This window comes from Bos javanicus, chromosome 8 (assembly GCF_032452875.1).
Source record: "Bos javanicus breed banteng chromosome 8, ARS-OSU_banteng_1.0, whole genome shotgun sequence".
NCBI lineage: Eukaryota > Metazoa > Chordata > Mammalia > Artiodactyla > Bovidae > Bos > Bos javanicus.
The window spans coordinates 94,393,935-94,416,208 of record NC_083875.1 but is presented as its reverse complement, the minus strand read 5'-3'; positions in this window follow the sequence as shown (position 1 = coordinate 94,416,208).

Here is a 22,274-nt window from a genome sequence, read left to right as displayed (position 1 = left end):
CATTTGAGTTGGCTTTCCCCTTTATGTAATATGTTGCTTTCCTCTGGCTGATTTTAAGATTTTTTTCCTCATTTTTATTTTTTAGTAGTTTGATTATGGTGTATTGAGATGTAATTTTCTTTGCATTTATTCTAGTTAGATGTCACTACATTTTTTTATCTGTTTAATTATATCTCTAACCAAATTTTGGAAAATGTAAGCCATTGTTTCTCTGTCTAAATTTTTTTAATTGAAGGAAAATTGCTTTACATAATTTTGTAGTTTTCTGTCATACATCAACGAGATTCAGCCATGGGTACACACATTTTCCCTCCCTCCTGGCCCTCCCTCCCATCTGCCTCCACTTCCCACCCTTCAGCCTGTCACAGCACCCATGTTTGGGTTTCCTGAGTCATACAGCAAATTCCCATTGGCTATCTGTTTTACATATGGTATTGTAAATTTCTATGTTTCTCTCTCCAAACATCTCCCCTTCTCCCTCCTATCCTCTCTCTATGTCCATAGGTCTATTCTCTATGTCTGTTTCTCCATTGTTGCCCTAAAAATAAATTTAAGCCATTGTTTTTTAAAATATATTTTCTACATTGATTTTTCCCTTCTATTTTTCTGGCACTTCAATGACATATATGTTAATTATCCAATCTGGAAAAAAGTTTCAGATTGGAAATTTTCAATTGTTCTGTCTTCAGGTTAATTGACTTTTTTCCTCTGTCATATCCATTTTGCAAGTGAGCTACATGTGCTTTTTGTTTATTCCATTATTGTATTTTTCAGTTCTAAAATTGTCATTTATTTTCTTCTTTATAATTCCTACTTCTTTCTTGAGAACGTCTATCTTCCCATTCAAGAACATTTTCCATTACTTCATGAGGCATGGTTACAATCTCTGCTTTATATTATTTGATAATTCCAGTGTCTGAGTCATCTCAGGGTTAGCATCTGTGAATTTTCTAGCATCTGTGATTTTTATTAAGATTTTACAGGTACTTGTATATCAAGTACTTTTCAATTGTATACAGAACTTTTTGAATATTATGAGATTGTTAAATTCTTCAGAGAATGTTGCTGGCATTTTCTTTTAGCAGCAGCTGACCTCATTCGTTTCCAATGCAAGTCTTAACCTGTTTTTTGAGGGCTATAGTTTACAGGCCAATTTAGTTTTCAGAGTTTATACAGTGCTCTTTGTGCCAGTTTGGGAACTCACCAGTGCTTTAAGCCAGCAGTCCCCAACGTTTCTGGCACAGGGACTGGTTTCATTGAAGATGATTTTTCCATGGACAGGGAGTGTGAACGATGGTTTGGGGATGATTCAAGTGCATTATATTTATCGTGCATTTTATTTCTATTATTATTACATCAGCTTCACCTCAGATCATCAGGCATTAGATCCTCGAGGTTGGGGACCCTGATTTAAACTATAGTGTATCCTCTTTGATTTCTTTCACCAGTGTTTTATAGTTTTCTATATATAGGTCTTTAGTTTCTTTAGGTAGATATATTCCTAAGTATTTTATTCTTTCCGTTGCAATGGTGAATGGAATTGTTTCCTTAATTTCTCTTTCTGTTTTTGCATTATTAGTGTATAGGAATGCAAGGGATTTCTGTGTGTTGATTTTATATCCTGCAACTTTACTATAATCATTGATTAGTTCTAGTAATTTTCTGGTGGAGTCTTTAGGGTTTTCTATGTAGAGGATCATGTCATCTGCAAACAGTGAGAGTTTTACTTCTTCTTTTCCAATTTGGATTCCTTTTATTTCTTTTTCTGCTCTGATTGCTGTGGCCAAAACTTCCAAAACTATGTTGAATAGTAATGGTGAAAGTGGGCACCCTTGTCTTGTTCCTGCAAAAGAGACACTGATGTATAGAATGGTCTTATGGACTCTGTGGGAGAGGGAGAGGGTGGGGAGATTTGGGAGAATGGCATTGAAACATGTATACTATCACGTATGAAACAAGTCACCAGTCTAGGTTCGATGCACGATACTGGATGCTTGGGGCTGGTGCACTGGGACGACCCAGAGGGATGGTATGGGGAGGGAGGAGGGAGGAGGGTTCAGGATGGGTAACACATGTATACCTGTGGCGGATTCATTTTGATATTTGGCAAAACCAATACAATATTGTAAAGTTTAAAAATAAAATAAAATAAAATAAATTAAAAAAAAATAAACTATAGTGTGACAGCAAAAAAAGGAGGAAGTCAAGAGCTACCTGGAGTAACAGGCAAATTTGGCCTTGCAATACAAACAAAGCAGGGCAATGGCTAATAGAGTTTTGCAAGAGAACACACTGGTCATAGCAAACACCCTCTTCCAACAACACAAGAGAAGGCTCTACACATGAACATCCTAGATTGTCAATAACAAAATCAGATTGGTTATATTCTTTGCAGCCAAAGATGGAGAAGCTCTACACAATCAGCAAAAATAAGACTAGGAGCTGACTGTGGCTCAGATCATGAACTCTTTATTGCCAGATTAAAATGAGTCTCGAGTCCAGGTTTGATGCACGATACTGGATGCTTGGGGCTGGTGCACTGGGACGACCCAGAGGGATGGTATGGGGAGGGAGGAGGGAGGAGGGTTCAGGATGGGGAACACATGTATACCTGTGGCAGATTCATTTTTATATATGGCAAAATCAATACAATATTGTAAAGTTAAATAAAATAAAATTTAAAAAATAAATAAAAATTCTTAGTTCCCAAGGGGGGGGAAAAAAAAGTGAAGAAAGTAGGGAAAACCACTAGACCATTCAGATATGATCTAAAACAAATCCCTTATGATTATACAGTGGAAGTGACAAGTAGATTCAAGGGATTAGATCTGATAGAGTGTCTGAAGAACTATGGATGGAGGTTTGTGACATTGTACTGCTGCTGCTGCTAAGTCACTTCAGTCCTATCCGACTCTGTGTGACCCCATAGACGTCAGCCCACGAGGCTCTCCCGTCCCTGGGATTCTCCAGGCAAGAACACTGGAGTGGGTTGCCATTTCCTTCTCCAATGCAGGAAAGTGAAAAGTGAGAGTGAAGTCGCTCAGTGGTGTCCGACTCTTAGCGACCCCATGGACTGCAGCCCACCAGGCTCCTCTGTCCATGGGATTTTCCAGGCAAGAGTACTGGAGTGGGTTGCCATTGCCTTCTCCAATGACATTGTACAGGAAGCAGTATTCAAGACCATCTCTCCAAAATGAGAAATGCAAAAAGGCAAAATGGTTGTCTGAGGAGGCCTTACAAATAGCTGAGAAAAGAAGAGAAGCTAAAGGCAAAGGAGAAAAGGAAAGATATATCCATCTGAATGCAGAGTTCCAAAAAATAGCAAGGAGAGATAAGAAAGACTTCCTCAGTGATCAATGCAAAGATAGAGGAAAACAATAGAATGGGAAAGACTAGAGATTTCTTCAAGAAAATCAGAGATACCAAGGGAACATTTCATGCAAAGATGAGCACAATAAAGGACAAAAATGATATGGACCTAACAGAAGCAGAAGATAATAAGAGGTGGCAAGAAAACACAGAGGAACTATACAAGAAAGACCTTCATGACCCAGGTAACTATGATGGTGTGATCACTCACCTAGAGCCAGACATCCTGGAATGTGAAGTCAAGTGGGCCTTAGGAAGCCTTCTATGAAGCTAGTGGAGGTGATGGAATTCCAGTTGAACTATTTCCTAAAAGTTTATTTCCTAAAACTATAATCCTAAAAGATGATGCTGTTAAAGTGCTCCACTCATTATGCCAGCTTATTTGGAAAACTCAGCAGTGGCCACAAGACTGGAAAAGGTCAGTTTTCATTCCAATCCCAAAGAAAAGCAATGCCAAAGAATGTTCAAATTACCACACTATTGCACTCACCTCACACGCTAGCAAAGTAATGCTCAAAGTTCTCCAAGCTAGGCTTCAACAGTATGTGAACCATGAACTTCCAGATGTTGAAGCTGCATTTAGAAAAGGCAGAAGAAGCAGAGATCAAATTGCCAACATCTGTTGGCTCATCAAAAAAGCAAAAGAATTCCCCAAAAACATCTACTTTTGCTTTATTGACTACACCAAAGCCTTTGACTGTGTGGATCACAACAAACTGTGGAAGATTCTTCAAGAGTTGGGAATACCAGACCACCTGACCTGCCTCCTGAGAAATCTGTATGCAGGTCAAGAAGCAACAGTTAGAACTGTACATGGAACAGACTGGTTTCAAATTGGGAAAGGAGTACATCAAGGCTGTATATTGTCACCCTGCTTATTTAACTTATCTGCAGAGTACATCATGTAAAATGCCAGACTGGATAAAGCACAAGCTGGAATCAAGATTGCTGAGTTATCAATAACCTCAGATATGCAGATGACATCACCCTTATGGCAGAAAGGGAAAAAGAACTAAAGAGCCTCTTGATGAAAGTGAAAGAGAAGAGTGAAAAAGTTGGCTCAACATTCAGAAGACTAACATCATGGCATCTGGTCCCATCAGATCAGATCAGTCACTCATTCGTGTCCCATCACTTCCTGACAAATAGATGGGGAAACAAACAAAATCACTGCAGATGGTGACTGCAGCCATGAAATTAAAATATGCTTGCTCCTTGGAAGAAAAGCTATGAGCAACCTAGACAGCATATTAAAAAGCAGGGACATTACTCTACCCTCAAAGGTCCGTCTAGTCAAAGCTATGGTTTTTCCAGTAGTTGTGTATGGATGTAAGAATTGGACTCTAAAGAAAGATGAGCACCCAAGATTTGATGCTTTTAAACTATGGTGTTGGAGAAGACTCTTGAGAGTCCTTTGGCCTGCAAGGAGATTCAAAAAGTCAGTCTTAAAGGATAAGATGGCTGGATGGCATCACCGACTCAATGGACGTGGGTTTGGGCAGACTCCAGGAGTTGGTGATGGACAGGGAGGCCTGGCGTGTTGCAGTTCAGAGGGTCGCAAAGAGTCGGACATGACTGAGCGACTGAACTGATCTTTATTATTTCCTTCTTTCTGCTGAATTTGGTTCTTGATTGTTTTTCTTTTTGTAATTTCTTTACTTGATGGTTAGGTTGTTTATCTGAGTTTTTTTCTTGTTGCTTGAGGTAGGCCTGTTTTGTATAAACTTCCCTTTTACATCTGCTTTTGCTGTGTCCCATAAATTTTGGAAAGTTATGTTTTTATTTTCATTTGTCTCAAGTATTTTCTGATTTCCACTTTGATGTCCTGGTTTTTAAGCAGCATGTGACTTAGCCCCCATGTATTTGTTTTTCCCATTTTTCTTCCTGTATTTGATTTCTAACTTTATACTGGTCATGGGAAACAAGTCAGAGTTTTGTGCAATTTCAATCTCCTTCTGTTACTGAGTTCAAGCTTGTAATACTTAGCACACAACAAGCCAATAAATCAACATATAAGCTGTTAAAAAAAAAAAAAAAGGTAATCAATCCTGAATATTCATTGGAAGGACTGATGCTGAAGTTGAAACTCCAGCACTTAGGCTACCTGATACAAAGAAGTGACTCATTTGAAAAGACCCTGATGCTGGGAAACATTGAAGGCAGGAGGAGAAGGGGATGACAGAGGATGAGATGGTTGGATGGCATCACCAACGCAATAGACATGAATTTGAGTAGGCTCCGGGAGTTGGTGATAGACAGGGAAGCCTGGGGTGCTGCAGTCCATGGGGTTGCAAAGAGTCAGGCACAACTGAGCAACTGAACTGAACTGAAATGTGACAGCAAATCTCAGGTTAATACCAAGCTTATGCAGTCCAGAGGATAAGCCTGTGGCTTTATGCACAGGTTTAGGGATCTCTTGCAACAGATCCTTCCTCTCTGTGACTTTCTGACTTCAAGAGGTCCTATTTGCTGACCCTCTGGCTATTGGGCTGAAGTTTTAGTGTTTTCTCATAAACTCCTGGAGAAGGAAATGGCACCCCACTCCAATATCCTTGCCTGGAAAATCTCATGGACACAGGAGCCTGGTGGGCTGCAGTCCATTGGGTTGCAAACAGTCAGGCACGACTGAGCGACTAACACTTACACTTTGTTATAAGCTTCTTATTATTGAATATACCTCAGCATTAAAGTGAGAGAAAAAAGAGAGCAATAGCCTGAATTTCCCCCGAAATCTTTGGACTACAGGGACTTCTTTTCTGAGTTCTTTTTGTCAGAAAGCAGGATTTTATCTCATGGTTTTAGTGCCCAAGTGCCCACTACTCCTATCCTTGCTATGCAGATGCAGCTTCCTGACTGGGGCTTGCATAAGGCTTGGGCTGTTTTTTTGAAAAAAAAAAAAACAAAACCTGGACTTTCCTATACAAATCAAAACAACACTCCTGGGAATGCTGTTACTAAAAAGTCAAGAAGTAACAACCGTTGGTAAGAATGTGGAAAAATAGGAACCCTCATATATAGTTGTTAGAATGTAAATTGATGCAACCACTGTGGAAAACAGCATGGAGTTTCCTCAAAAAAAAAAAAAAAAGTAATAGAACTACCAAACAATCTAGCAATTCCATTCATGGGTATTTATTTGAATAAAATGAAAACACTATTTCAAAAAGAGGTATGCACCCCTATGTTCATCACAGTGTTGTTTACAATAGCCAAGATAAAGAAATAACCTAAGTGTCCATCAATGGATGAATGGATAAGGAAGTTATGTACACACACACACACACACACACACACACACACACACACAATGAAATACTACTCAGGCATAAAAAGATGAAGTCTTGCCATTTGTAATAATATGTATGGGTCTTGAGGGTATTATACTAAGTGATATAAGTCATATAGAGAAAGACAGATACTGTATGATTTCACTGATATGTGGAATATAAAAAATAAACAAAACCCCAAATTGGTAAACAAAACACAACAAACCCATGGCTGACTCATGTCAATGTATGGCAAAAACTACCACAACATTGTAAAGTAATTAGCCTCCAATTAAAATAATTTAAAAAAAACCAAATACATAGATACAGAGAACAGAGTACTAGTTAAGTAGGGGAGGGGCTGAGGACAAAATGGGGAAAGGGAAAAACTATACGTTGACAAATAGCAACTTAATTTTGGATGGTGAACATGCTAGTTTATATAGAAGTCAAAACATAATGTACACATGAAACTTATATAATGTTATAAAGCAATATTATCTCAGTAAACACAAACCCAACCCCCACAAAAGAAACAAAACTGGAGCTTCCTCTACAACTATTCAATAGGGTTCTCTTTCCTCATTCTCTGGACAGAAAAGAAGAGAGAATTTCTTGGTAATTTTTCTGTTCATACCCACAAATCTGTGATGTCTTAAAACCTGAGATCATGGGAGTCATGGGAGAAAAAAACAAAACAGGTCACTCATGGCTGTATTAGTTATTCTTCATGTTTTTATTTCCTTCCTAAATCTACTTGCTATTATTATATACATTTGAAAGTTCTCAGTTAGTGCCTTGTTTACTTATAGTAAGTTTGGGGTAAATAGGGTAGAGTGAGTTTGTGTGTGCATGTGTGTGTGTGTGTGTGTATGCACATGTGTACTCAGTCGTGTCTGACTGTGAATGCATGGACTGTAGCCCGCCAGCCTCCTCTGTCCATGGAATTTTCCAGGCAAGAGTACTGGAGTGGGTTGCCATTTCCTTTTCCAGGGGATCTTTTCAACCGAGGGATCGAACCTGCATCTCTTAGATCTCCTGTGTTGTAGGCAGATTCTTTACCACTGGGCTACCTGGGGGTTTAGGCTATACTTACTCCATCTTAATTAAAATTCAAACCTCAAAAAATTGAAGCTTGAGATTTAGAAATAAATTAATGGGAACCTCACAAAAGAATAACTAAGGCATTACTATTCTGATAAATTAGGGTCATGACATTTAAGAAAACTAAAACCTCACTGTAAGGAAGATTCAATAGTTTTTTCTTATTAAATGCTTTTTACTTAGTTGGTTGGATTTTGAATTATCCTGTAGTTTCAGTTCTTCTCATGCATTAAATTATTTCACTACTCCTTGACATAATAAGGACTGGGTGTTTTGTTTGACAAATGATTCATTTGACCTATTTATGAATAAATGGAATTGTTTGACATTTCTACTACAAAGAGTGAAGATATTTTAATTTTTTCTATATTATTTTTCTTCCTCAGTGAAATGACTTCTTAAATGTTAAGAATTTTAGTCACTTTTGAGAATAAATTACTTTATAGCAAAAATGGTTTTAACATCTATATATTGTAATAAATTACATAATAGCATCTACTTGCTCTATGCACAACTTTAAAAATTTTAGATGCATTATAACAAGAAAGAGCACTGACTGTAATACTATCCCTTTATGATGCACTTAATTCTAAATGGAATACTTTTCATAATAAAAAGGAACAGTTTAAATTTTAACAATTGCCACACCTCCTATAATTCCTACGTTTTCAAGTTCTCATAAATATTTTAATCTTTATAATGAAATTTATTTAAAAAAAAGTTTTCTGTATTCTACCTCTTACTAACAATCATTCAAAGCAAGTTACTTCATCTGTTGGTGCTGCAGCTTCTCTGCTATACAATTGTAATAGCACCCATCATTTTACATGATGGCTAGTAGGATTCCATGAGGGTACAACATCTGTGAAAAGGACAGGCGTAGTAATTTCTAGTTACTAATGGTTATAATGTATTATTGCTTCTCCATACTACCACCACGGCTTCTCATTATCAAACTCACCCACCGTCAATAAATGACATTTGTGCTATTCTTGATGTCCCCAGCTACGCCAAACATAAAGCCTCTGACCCCATCATGTAGGTGCTCTTAAGAGAATCCTCATGCATTGTCCATTTAGAAGAATGTATTGGGTACACAACATTACTGTCAGTTTCTAGTTACCAGTTGTTTTCAGGAAATCTATGATGACAAGATTTATATTGATGACATTACAAAGCTAAAATGAGTCACAGGGACAAGTGAGCTACTTTCAGGAGTACAAAGGAAATCATGCATTCAACATATATTTCCTGAGCTCCAGCTCTGTACCAAGGACTGGGCTAAGATCTGGAAATTAAAATGCAGACAAAATGTGTCTACACACAGATCTGTGGAGAAATCAGAACTCTCTAAACTATAAATTCCTTCAGATAAGGATCGTCTTTCATTCAACTTAGCGCTCTCAGCATTTAGCAGAATTTCTGACATGATAAAGTAGTAAATTAAATTTTTGAGTTATATTTCATGGCTAATTTTTATTGCTAAGTAGCATCCTTTTTAAGACCTGGACTGGACATGACTGAGCAACTAAGCACAGGGGTAAAGAGCCCACGTGCCAATGCAGGAGACAATAAGAGATGTGAGTTTGATCCCTGGGTCAGGAAGATCCCCTAGAGGAGGGAATTGCAACCTGTTCCAGTATTCTTGCCTGGAGAATCCCATAGACAGAGGAGCCTGGCAGGCTACAGTCCATGGGGTTGCAGAGTTGGACATGACTGAAGCAACTTAGCATGCATGCAGGATCACACCCTTTCTATAAAATATAATGCCAGGAGTAAAATCTGAAACAGTTTTGATAGACTCAGAACAGGATATCAAAGGTTGGCTTCTCTCAACCTTGTGGCAGTATACTTAAGGGACCTAACTTGAAGACCATCCTTCTAAAGAAGCACTGCCACTTATTACATCAGATGTGAAGAATGTCCTGTTGAATGGTATCTGCGTAATCTAGCTTTTCTTCAGTACCTCCCATTTTCTCTTACATACAAATCTTGTCAGAACAATATACAATCATTACACTGAGCAAAAATCACAAATTCTATTCTTTGTTACATTTTCATTAAAATAGTGAGAGTCAGAGGCCTGCCATACAACAGAGGAATTCATGATCCTGTGTGTCCTGAAAGCAAACCTATTCCTAGCAGCTCCACCAAGTCTCATGGACTCCAGGGCGGGGCACAGATCTGTGGAGGATTTGCTTAAGCCTCCCTCTTGATTATGGTTTCCCTCCGTATGTTTCAGTGAGATAGGGAAATCCCAGTCACATCTATTCTCTCTCCACATCTTCGTTTTAATCCATATAGCTCAGATTTCTCATCTCAAAGGGTTCTACAGACACAAATACAGAGAGAGGGAGCAGATTAAGCCCATTCTCTGAGAGTAGTGAGAAATAATTGAGTTTGAAATGAGAATGTGGATTAAAATATATTACATATTCAAAGAATTTTAAACTGCTGAGTAGTGCTTCTACTCTGCCTAAGAAGGAAGCCTGGTCAGAGAGTCCAGGCAGTGAAGAGTCCATCTTGCAGTCCTGCTCTCGCCCCCACCATGGAACATGAACCCTGGCTCTACCTGGCCCAGGAGCCTGAACAGGCAGCCTTAGAGCCCAGTCTGTGGTGCTACTTCAAGTCAGTATTTTTTTCCAAGCACAAACCAATTAACTCAGTTCTCTGTAGACACTTACCCAATGTCCCACAAATTTAACTTAATTCTGACACTGTCTCCCTGCAGATAGCATGAGATTCCACAGGTTAAGGAATCTTAGTCGCAAGACTGACCACACTTCAGAGGCCAATTACAGGGTCAAGTCATTCATTACCAGTGCTTCTGATTGATTTGTTAGAAATCAGAGGTTCCCAAGAGTCCCCTCCATGGATTTGATTAATTTGCCAGAGCAGCTCACAGAACTCAGGAAACCAGTTTATTTACTAGATTACTGATTTATTACAAAAGATATTAAAAGATACAAATTAATAGCCAGATGAAGAGCTACATAAGGCCAAGTGTGGGTGAAAGGGGCACAGAGCTTACATTCATACTCATTCTGTTCAACAGCCTGGACGCTCTTCCACATCCATCCTTCTGGGTTTCTATGGAGGCTTAGTTACATAGACATGACTGTTTGGTGATTGAACTCGGTCTTCAGCCTTTCTCCCTTCCCCAGAGAGGCTGTTCCAACACTCTCATCACAAGTTTGGTTCCCTTGGAACCAGTTCCCCATCCTTTGGTTGGTGTTCTTTCAGTCAGTTAAGTCTTGTCCAACTCTTTGCAGCCCCATGGGGTACAGCTCCTCTGTCCATGGGACTTTTCAGGCAAGGATACTGGAGTCATTGTGATTTCATTCTCCAGGGGATCTTCCTGATACAGGGATGCAGATTCTTTACCCCTGAGCCACCTGGAAGCCCTTATCCTTAGGTTACCTGCTGCTGCTGCTAAGTTGCTTCAGTTGTGTCCAACTCTGTGCGACCCCATAGACAGCAGCCCACCAGGCTCCCATCCCTGGGATCCTCCAGGCAAGAACACTGGAGTGGGTTGCCATTTCCCTCTCCAATGCATGAAAGTGAAAAGTAAAAGTGAAGTTGTTCAGTCGTGTCCGACTCCTAGCGACCCCATGGACTGCAGCCTACCAGGCTCCTCTGTCCATGGGATTCGCCAGGCAAGAGTACTGGAGTGGGTTGCCATTGCCTTCTCCTAGGTTACCTAGGGGCTTTCTAAAAGTCACCTCATTAATATAACAAAAGATACCTTTAGTTTCTCATCACTTAGCTGAAAGGGGTTTAGGAGCTCTGTGCCAGGAATGGGGACAAAGACCAAATACATATTTCCTATTATCAGTTCAATTCAGTTGCTCAGTTGTGTCCAACTCTTTGTGACCCCATGGAATGCAGCACGCCAGACTTCCCTGTCCATCACCAACTCCCAGAGCTTACTCAAACCCATGTCCATTGAGTTGGTGATGCCATCCAACTATCTCATCCTCTGTCATCCCCTTCTCCTCCTGTCTTCAATCTTTCCCAGCATCAGGGTCTTTTCCAATGAGTCACTTCTTTGCATCAGGTGGCCACAGTAATGGTGCTTCACATCAGTTCTTCCACTGAGTATTCAGGACTGATTTCCTGTAGGATTGACTGGTTTGATCTCCTTGCTGTCCAAGGGACTCTGAAGTCTCTTTTCCAATGCCACAGTTCCAATGCATCAATTCTTTGGTGCTCAGCTTTCTTTATGGTTTAACTCTCACATCCATACATGACAACTGGAAAAGCCATAGCTTTGACTAGACAGACTTTGTCAGCAAAGTGATGTCTCTGATTTTTAATATGCTGTCTAGGTTTGTCATAGCTTTTCTTCCAAGGAACAAGATCTTTTAATTTTATGGCTGCAGTCACCATCTGCAGTGATTTTGGAGCCCAAGAAAGTAAAGTCTCCCACTGTTTCCACATCTATGGGACCAGATGCCCATGATCTTTATTTTTTGAATGTTTAGTTTTAAGCCAGCTTTTCTTCTCTACTCTTTCATTTTAATCAAGAGGCTCTTTAGTTGCAGGCAGATTCTTTACCAGCTGAGCTACCAGGGAAGCCCAACATGATGACTAGAGTTAACAATATCATGTATTTGAAAGCTGCTAAGAGAGCAGATATTAAGTGGTCTCACTATACACACACACACATACACACAACACAAATGATAATTATGTGAGATGATGGATGTGTTAACTAACCTTATTGTAATAACCATTTTGCAATATATATGTATATCAAATCACCAGAGGAAGCCCAGTAGCTCAGCTGTAAAGAATCTGCCTGCAATGTAGGAGACACGGGTTCAATCCCTGATTCAGGAAAATCCCCTGAATGAGGAAATGGCAACCCACTGCAGTATTCTTGCATTGCCTTTCTGCGAGATTGGAATGAAAACTGACCTTTTCCAGTCCTGTGGCCACTGCTGAGTTTTTCAAATTTGCTGGCATATTGAGTGCAGCACTTTCACAGCATCATCTTTCAGGATTTGAAATAGCTCAACTGGAATTCCATCACCTCCACTAGCTTTGTTCCTAGTGATGCTTCCTAAGGCCCACTTTACTCCACATTCCAGGATGTCCAGCTCTAGGTGAGTGATCACACCATAGTGATTATCTGGGTCATTAAGATCTTTTTTGTATAGTTCCTCTGTGTATTCTTGCCACCTCTTCCTAATATCTTCTGCTTCTGCAATGCCCCTACCATTTCTGTCCTTTATCAAGCCCATCTTTGCATGAAATATTCCCTTGGTATCTCTAATTTTCTTGAAGAGATCTCTAGTCTTTCCCTTTCTATTGTTTTCCTCTATTTCTTTGCATTGATCGCTGAGGAAGGCTTTCTTATCTCTCCTTGCTATTCTTTAGAACTCTGAATTCAGATGCTTATATCTTTCCTTTTCTCCTTTGCTTTTTGCTTCCTTTCTTTTCACAGCTATTTGTAAGGCCTCCTCAAACAGCCATTTTGCCTTTTTGCATTTCTTTTTTGAGGATGGTCTTGATCCCTGTCTCCTGTACATTGTCATGAACCTCCATCCATAGTTCATCAGGCACTCTGTCTATCAGATCTAGTCCCTTAAATCTATTTCTCACTTCCACTGTATAATCATAAGGGATTTGATTTAGGTCATACCTGAATGGTCTAGTGGTTTTCCCCACTTTGTTCAATTTAAGTCTGAATTCGGTAATAAGGAACTCATGATCTGAGCCACAGTCAGCTCCCGGTCTTGTTTTTGCTGACTGTATAGAGCTTCTCCATCTTTGGCTGCAAAGAATATAATCAATCTAATTTTGGTATCCACCATCTGGTGATGTCCATGTGTAGAGTCTTCTCTTGTGTTGTTGGAAGAGGGTATTTGCTATGACCAGTGCATTCTCTTGGCAAAACTCTGTTAGCCTTTGCCCTGCTTCATTCTGTACTCCAAGGCCAAATTTGCCTGTTATTCCAGGTGTTTCTCTTCCCTGGTGGTGCAGAGGGTAAACTGTCTGCCTACAGTGTGGGAGACCTGGGTTCGATCCCTAGGTCAGGAAGATCCCCTGGAGAAGGAAATGGCAACCCACTCCAGTACTCTTGCCTGGAAAATCCCGTGGACGGAGGAGTGTAGTAGGCTATAGTCCATGGGGTCGCAAAGAGTCGGACATGACTGAGCGACTTCACTTCACTTCACTTCACTTCCAGGTGTTTCTCGACTTCCTACTTTTGCATTCCAGTCTCCTATAATGAAAAGGACATCTTTTTTGGGTGTTAGTTCTAGAAGGTCTTGTATGTCTTCATAGAACTGTTCAACTTCAGCTTCTTCAGCATTACTTGTTGGGGCATAGACTTGGATTACTATGATACTGAATGGTTTGCCTTGGAAACGAACAGAAATCATTCTGTCGTTTTTGAGACTGCATCCAAATACTGCATTTCGGACTCTTTTGTTGACCATGATGGCTACTCCATTTCTTTAAGGGATTCCTGCCCCTCTGTAGTAAATATAATGGTCATCTGAGTTAAAGTCACCCATTCCAGTCCATCTTAATTCACTGATTCCTAGAATGTCGATGTTCACTCTTGTCATCTCCTGTTTGACCACTTGCAATTTGCCTTGATTCATGGACCTAACATTCCAGGTTCCAATGCAATATTGCTCTTTACAGCATCGAACTTTTCTGCTATGACCAGTCACATCCACAACTGGGTGTTGTTTTTGCTTTGGCCCATCCCTTCATTCTTTCTGGAGTTATTTATCCACTGATTTCCAATAGCATATTGGGCACCTACTGACCTGGGGAGTTCATCTTTCAGTGTCATAGTTTTTTTTGCCTTTTCATACTGCTCATGGGGTTCTCAAGGCAAGAATACTGAAGTGGTTTGCCATTCCCTTCTCCAGTGGACCACGTTCTGTCAGACCTCTCCACCATGACCTGTCCATCTTGAGTGGCCCCACATGGCATGGCTTAGTTTCACTGAGTTAGACAAGGCTGTGGCCCGTGTGATCAGATTGGCCTATTGTCTGTGATTGTGGTTTCAGTCTGTCTGCCCTCTGATGCCCTCTCTCAGTGCCTACCATCTTACTTGGGTTTCTCTTACCTTGGATGTGGGGTGTCTCTTTACGGCTGCTCCAGCAATGCACAGCCTCTGCTCCTTACCTCAGGTATGGGGTAGCTCCTCTAGGCTATGCCTGAATACCTAGTAGTTCAGTGATAAAGTCTGTCATGCCTTAGACTCTGAGTCATGACCTTCCTTATTCAATCTTCCCTCAGCTCAGTTCCTGGGCCTGAGGTTTCTTTCTTTTTTCTATTCATCCGTGTTCTGCTTTCCTGAGAATGGAGTTCTATAAATGCACCTGCAAGTCGTGTGCCCAGAACTACCTCCCTTTCCAGATGTTCCCCCTCCTGAACAGGTTTCCAGGAGCTGACAGAGTCCCCAGTGCTGGGTTGATGTGTTTACTCTGATTAAGCTATACTCTCACAACTTGTGTACTCTTATTTACTATGTTATACTTAATAAGGTGTTTATTAATTTTTTTATTAAAAATTTAAATGAAAAAAAGAGGGTTCTGTGCAAAACACCAAGAATTTGGAGAAAGTATTTCTATATCTTACAGGAAATAACATTTGGGACAAGAATATCTACATGGTTGATGGGGACTGATAAGAGATGCTCAAGAAGTTGGATAAATTGTTGTTTGGCATTGGAAGGGTGTGTGTGTGTGTGTGTGTGTGTGTGTGTGTGTGTAGAAAGAAGACAAAAAGCTGGAAAAGCCCTCAGAGATGTCTTGCCTTTTAGTTAAACCCTGCAATGAATTTTATAAAATGCTACCCAGTACTTTTCTGATGATAAGTTTCCATAGCACTCTTGTGACTCCAGAGGTTCGGTCATGTCTGGATTTCCCTTTGTGCCCATACCCAACTAATTGGCATCTGCAGGTGACAGAATAAGGACTGTGCATGCCATCTCCTTCTCAAAAATTAGCCTTTCAGGGTCAGTTTGTCTGCCCCACTTCCTGTGCCCTCCTGAACACCTATCTTGTACTGACCCCAATATGCCGAAACCAGCAGCCTTTTATAGCCATGTCAAGTGTTTTCACACACAATATAAATGTTTCTGCTCTCTGATGTTGAGGCAGGCCATAAAACATATTTAGTATTGTTATTTAAAGTTCAATTTGACCTGAGTCCCTGGTAGCCTGGGGTGAGAAAATTCTGAGGATAAAAAGGTTACTAGTAGTTTTTATGGATCAGGAAAGCTCATTTAAGTGATAAATCTGGAGGACAAGAGTTAAAAGTTGTCTACAGATAAGTTATATCATGACAAGATGGTGCCCTGAATAACCCTAATCTGCATAAACTATACCACTGTGGAAAGAATGTAATTGTTTTTCCTTTAAAGACACTTTGAGGTTATTATGAGCCATATTTCCTAAATATTGTGGGATTTCACTTGTTTGTTTATGGGCTTATGCCCTAGTCACACAAAGAAGAACACAGAATTTGAGCCAAGAAAAAGTGAAATCATATTACAGAAGCTACATTTTGAATTCATTTTATTTGAAACTAGAGACAGGTGAACTACCTAAAATATTCATGGTGTCTTGTTTATCTTTGCCAAAAATGGACTTTGTCAGCACCAAATTCTTGTGACTTCCAGTTCTAATCTTTAAAATGCAATACTGTTTGAATGCTCTGATAAAAAAATGTGTTCTAAAACTGGTTAGAAGTTTGTTAAGCATTGTAGTTACTCTCTTTATTCTAAACCCATACCAAAGAAAATGGATTATTCACAAATTGTGTTAAGGTTCTAGGGAAGCATAGATAAAAATATTCTTGAATTCAAGTAGTTAGTGATCTAATTTTGGAATTTAGAAATATAAATACAGTTCAGACTCATAAGGGTTATACTAGAAGAATGTTCACAATCCTGCTGCTGCTGTTGCCAAGTCACTTCAGTCGTGTCCGACTCTGTGCGACCCCGTAGACGGCAGCCTACCAGGCTCCTCCATCCTTGGGATTCTCCAGGCAAGAACGGTGGAGTGAGTTGCCATTTCCTTCTCCAATGCATGAAAGTGAAAAGTGAAAGTGAAGTAGCTCAGTCGTGTCTGACTCTTCGCGACCCCATGGACTGTAGCCTACCAGGCTCCTCCGTCCATGGGACTTTCCAGGCAAGAGTACTGGAGTGGGTTGCCATTGCCTTCTCCATCACAATCCTAGAAGCATGAAAAAAACCATGACAATGCAAGTAATGCCTATGTGGGGCTTTGAAGAATGAGAGCTGATCAGGAAGAAGAGTTGCATTAGCGACAGGTCATGAATGAATGTGTGTATCATGTTATGGCTGCAGAAATGCACCTAGGAGTGAGGCAGTTGTGTGGTGGAGATCAAACCTGAAGCAGAGAACACAGTTACAGTATCACATTGCAAGGCTATAGCAAAAATCTGTGTGTGCTCAGTCACTTAGTCGTGTCCGACTCTTTGCAACCCCCTGGACTGTAGCCCGCCAGGCTCCTCTGTCCATGGGATTCTCTAAGCAAGAATACTGAAGTGGGTTGCCATTTCCTTCTCCAGGGGATCTTCCCAATTCAGGGATCAACCATAAATCTAAGTAGTTAAATTTACTATCACATTTAACATATTTTCAGTATTGGAAAGTTCTTTTTTTTTAATATAAATTTATTTAATTGGAGGCTAATTACTTTACAATATTGTATTGGTTTTGCCATACATCAACATGAATCTGCCATGGGTGTACATGTGTTCCCCATCCTGAACCCCCCTCCCACCTCCCTCCCCATACCATCCCTCTGGGTCATCACAGTGCACCAGCCCCAAGCCTCCTGAATCCTGCATTGAACCTGGACTGGCGATTCATTTCATATATTATATTATACATGTTTCAATGCCATTCTCCCAAATCATCCCACCCTCTCCCTCTCCCACAGAGTCCAAAAGACTGTTCTATACATCTGTGTCTCTTTTGCCATCTCGCATACAGGGTTATCGTTATCATCTTTCTAAATTCCATATATATGCATTAGTATACTGTATTCGGAGAAGGTGATGGCACCCCACTCCAGTACTCTTGCCTGGAAAATCCCATGGACAGAGGAGCCTGGTAGGCCGCAGTCCATGGGGTCGCGAAGAGTCAGACACGACTGAGCAACTTCACTTTCACTTTTCACTTCATGCATTGGAGAAGGAAATGGCAACCCACTTCAATGTTCTTGCCTGGAGAATCCCAGGGACGGTGGAGCCTGGTGGGCTGCCGTCTCTGGGGTCGCACAGAGTCGGACACGACTGAAGCGACTTAGCAGCAGCATACTGTATTGGTGTTTTTCTTTCTGGCTTACTTCATTCTGTATAATAGGCTCCAGTTTCATCCACCTCATTAGAACTGATTCAAATGTACTCTTTTTAATGGTGAGTAATACTCCATTGTATATATGTACTACAGCTTTCTTATCCATTCATTTGCTGATGGATATCTAGGTTGCTTCCATGTCCTGGCTATTATAAACAGTGCTGTGATGAACACTGGGGTACACGTGTCTCTTTCAATTCTGGTTTCCTCGATGTGTATGCACAGTAGTGGGATTGCTGGGTCATAAGGCAGTTCTATTTCCAGTTTTTTAAGGAATCTCCACAAACAAAGAATTAGAATGTTTGCAATTTGATTTATAAATGCTTTGAAAATTATTCATTTAATAAACACTTATTAGATATGTGTCATGTAACAGGTTCTGGAGAAGGGAATGACAACCCTCTCCAGTATTCTTGTCTGGAGAATCCCATGGGCAGCAGCCTAGCGGGCTATAGTCCATGGGGTCACAAAGAGTTGGACACGACTGAAGCAATTTAGCACGTGTAACAGGTATTGAAAAACCAGAAATATATAAGGATGTGTGCAAATATTTAGCTATAATGATATTCATCACAAGGGTACTTACAACAAAACCTGGAAGCAAGCAAAGACCCACAATTATTAGACTGGTTAAAAATAGCAGTTTTTCTGTTTTATACACACCCAAATATTTACACACCCCCTGTATGAAGAGCCAACTCATTGGAAAAGAACCTGATGCTGAGAAAGATTGAGGGCAGGAGAAGTGGACAACAGAGGTTGAGATGGTTGGATGGCATAATCGACTCAACACACATGAGTTTGAGCAAACTCCAGGAGATAGTGATGGACACGGAAGCCTGGCATGCTGCAGTCCATGGGGTTGCAAAGAGTTGGACATGATTGGGTGACTGAACGATAACAACAATAAGTATGTATATATACAATTTCTCTTTTAAAAGGCACATGAGTTTTGTACATTCTCTTCCATTTTACACAAAATTATGAACAACTTCCATAACTATTTGCCATCTGAATATAAATGCATTCCATCGTAGTTATAGCATGTATACATACATACATGTAATATAGATGTAAGTATTGCGAGGTCATATAAAAACATAGGTACTGTAATTATGATGAATATATTAATATGTGCTGTGCTGTGCTTAGTCCCTCAGTTGTGTCCAACTCTTTGCAACCCCATGGACTGCAGCCCGCCAGGCTGCAGAATCCTCTGTCCATGAGGATTCTCCAGGCAAGAATACTGGAGTGGGTTGCCATGTGCTTCTCCAGGGGATCTTCCCAATCCAGGGAAGAACCTAGGTCTCCCACATTGCAGGTAGATTTTTTACAGTCTGAGCCACCAGAGAAGCCCATTAAGTAATACACATAATTTATTTTATAGTAAAAGCACATGAAAATTTCTGCAAATTGTTCATATGTTTTTAAAGAAGACAGTGTAAAAATATGTACCTTTTTAAAAAAGAAAGGATATATTCCTTACTTACAGAAAGAAATACCAAACTTGTATACATGACAATGTGGATTGGTTATAACTGGGTAATACCACTGTGATTTTTATTGTCTTATATATGTTTTCAATAGTGAACTGCATATTTTTGTAAAGAGAAAATTTTTGTTACACCAGATATAGTCAAAACTTTTCCATCTCTATGTGAATTTGCAAAGGCCAATAGAACTCACACAAACTATTCTATGACCTGTGAATGCAAGGTGAAATCTGAATATATTTGCTTGTGTTTGAATGGGTGACTGTACATGATGGTTATTTACAAACCTTTTGAACCCGAGAAACTGCTGACTATCGATATCTGAATTATACTTCTGTCCACATTATTTCTGCATTTCTGAATATTACCTTAGCAATAGACCAGAGTGGTTTATGTCAGGCTAGATCAATTCGTCTCCAAATTCTTGGCATAGAAATTTGATCCAAAATTCAAGACTGTACCAGTCTAAATAGTATGCACTTAATGTTTAAACGCACACATAGAGTTAATCTGGCCTGTGGAGCTGACTTTTTCTTTAACAGTATGTCAGTAAATTGGGAGCTAAATGGTTTCTAATTTCATTTTAATAGTTCTAATAAAATTTAGAGCCCCAATAAATTTAGAGTACTATAATTATAATAAACTATGATTATAAAGAAATTTTATTTTGCATGAAATACAGATTTGTGACCACTTAATAATGAGAATGTACACTTCTAGTGGAAATGTAGTAAACATTATTGTGCTGTATACCTTCTTTATTTTATGGAACACAGCTGTGCTTTGTAAGCCTAACCTAATTTGAATTCTTTTCAGGTAATTTGTCAAACAATTAAAAAAAAATCAGAAAGAAGGAAAACCATTTAATTAGGCACCACTGGAATACAATATATTGTATTTAATATATACAATACTATATGCAATTTTAATTGCTTTCTCAAATGATTATCAATTTGACTGAACATAGAGTTCATCTATTACAACTTTTCCCCATGTAGATTCTATTCAAATATATCTTTTCATATATAATATTGTGAAGAGATATCAAGGCTAGTCAGAGATTTTTTCCTTCACCAGTGCAATTCTTTATAAATGAAGTACATATGTTTATATATTACCTACATTTAAATTATATATTTGTGTATTACTTATAGACATAGTGTTTTACCTAGATGTTTTTCTCTTCATTAAGCATTAAACACTCAGACCTTTTAAGCTCAAGCCTTTTTGTACTTCAGGAAAACTACAAAGTCATTTACATCTATATTTTCTTGAAAACTTGTTTGTGATTTCTTTAGGAAGAGTATTAGGTCCCTTTGGCTAAACTGTTATTTTAAGTTACTTTTCTCTTTATGCCCTTTCCCCCGCCCCCCCAGTAACTAAAAGAGTACACTTGTTTTCCATAATATTGATTTGGCTTTTCAGAATGACCTTAACAACTTTTAATGTAAATTTTAATTTTGTTTTTTAGTATCATTAGATTTTTTTAATCTCATAGTTTCTTTTTATTTGTCTGCTTCTCAGTACAATTTTATTCTAGCATATTTTAAAGTATATTTTCTCTACATTGTAAGTACTTTATTTATATTTTATGTTGCAGAGTCATGCTATACACAATATACTGTTAAGTGATTTTGGTGGTGGGGGAGTTAATTTAACTACTAGAAGTGTCTGACAGCTTAGTGCATGGACATATTTTTTGCCTAGTCACTCAGTGTGTCTGACTCTTTGTGACCCCATGGACTGTAGCCTATGAGGCTCCTCAGTCCATGGGATTCTCCAGGCAAGAATACTGGAGTGGGGCTTAGACATATATATATGTATTTATTGGACATCCTCAATATACACTTTCACTGCTCTTAGAGTCTTACTCTCATTTGCAGATGGATGGTTAATAAATTTATACAAATGTGTATGATCATCTCAGATCATTTGGCTGATTGTGAAATTGAGTCACAGATAGTTCAAGCAGGGAAATGACATATTATTCACTAGTCTTCTTCTCAGCTGAATCAATTTTCTTTACATAATTTCCTTTGTGTTCCAGCATCCAGGTCAGATACAAACTATGGCTGTTTCTAGTCTTCTTAACAATGTTATCCTCATTCTTTCTAAAACATGAAATATACTACATAATATATATACTTATCAATAATATGGATGAGTTAATTGAATATAAAAACACTCCTAAATACCACTATCCTCTGTGATTTCATGTTTTGCACAATAGCTTCCAAACCTTTTATGTATCTTTCAGAATTTTACATAGTAAGAAAAAAGTACACATATGTAGTATTCTCCTAGAAGCAATCACAAATAAGGAAAAATGCAAGCTTGTGTTTTGACCAAGAAAGCTTTTCCAAGACGCTGGGACCTAGAGAGTGTGTTCCTCCCTCATGATATAATTTTCTTTCTTTCTACCCAGAGGGGAGGGAGGTAGGTTAGTGAACCATGGAAAAATTAATTCTGTATTGTCTAAACAGAGTTCAAAGTATACAGAAGCTATGTCATTTAGTATGCAAAGCAGCAGAAAACTTGACACAAAACACTGCCTTGAATTCTTTTGTAAAAATAGAGACGCACTAATGTTCTACGTTTACAGTAAGATTGATATTATTGTAAACAATATAAGGTGATATAATAAGTATATCACCAGTGAGAGAAGAATAAGTGTGAACTGATTAA